The sequence below is a fragment of the Mus pahari genome, chromosome 6, assembly GCF_900095145.1.
Source record: "Mus pahari chromosome 6, PAHARI_EIJ_v1.1, whole genome shotgun sequence".
Lineage (NCBI taxonomy): Eukaryota > Metazoa > Chordata > Mammalia > Rodentia > Muridae > Mus > Mus pahari.
In genome coordinates this window covers 87,556,354-87,557,047 of record NC_034595.1, presented here as the reverse complement: position 1 = coordinate 87,557,047, position 694 = coordinate 87,556,354, and positions in this window count along the sequence as shown.

The following is a 694-nucleotide window of genomic DNA, read 5'->3' as shown; positions in this document are numbered from 1 at the left end:
AAAAAAAGAAAAGAAAAGAAAGAACTGACCTAGGTTGAAGAATGTTATGTGCCTGGAGATGAGGGGCATGGAGGAGGCATGGTGGTGAGCATGTGCAGCCCCAAGAAAGAAAATAAACACGGCTTGGAGGCAAGAGCGAGTCCACTTTGACTTAAACCAGAATTTCCTCCTTTCTCTCTATTTTATTACCGCACAGTCCAAGCAGGGCCATTATGAAGCTAGTTCCCCTAACTCAGCTCTAGGGATAACTCTGGGTCATATACATTCTGGGCAAGTGCTCTAAAGGTTGAGTTACAGAGCACAGGATAATTAAGTGATCACCAATTAAGTTGTACTTTAGAGTGTTCCCCTGTGTCAATTAGGTGGTAAGCCCTCTGAAAGGCGGAATTCCATAATTCAACCCTTGTCCTGCAGGGAGAATGAACGGTATTAGTTGAAGAGACTAGTGTATGGGTGAATCTTGAGAGTCCTTGATGAAAACGGTCCTGGGAGGTGTGGTCGGGCTCACAATCCGAAATCAGGAGGATGCGCTGGGGCGGACTCCCAATCGCAGGGGGCGCTCTAGGTCAGCCTCGCGATCGGAGCTGCGGCGCCGTTCTAGCCTCCGGGACGCCGCTCTCTGGTCCTGAGCCGGGGACAAGCGGCTGCCTTTTTTTTTTTTTTTTTTTTTGTCCTGGCGCGGCGGGAGCGCGCA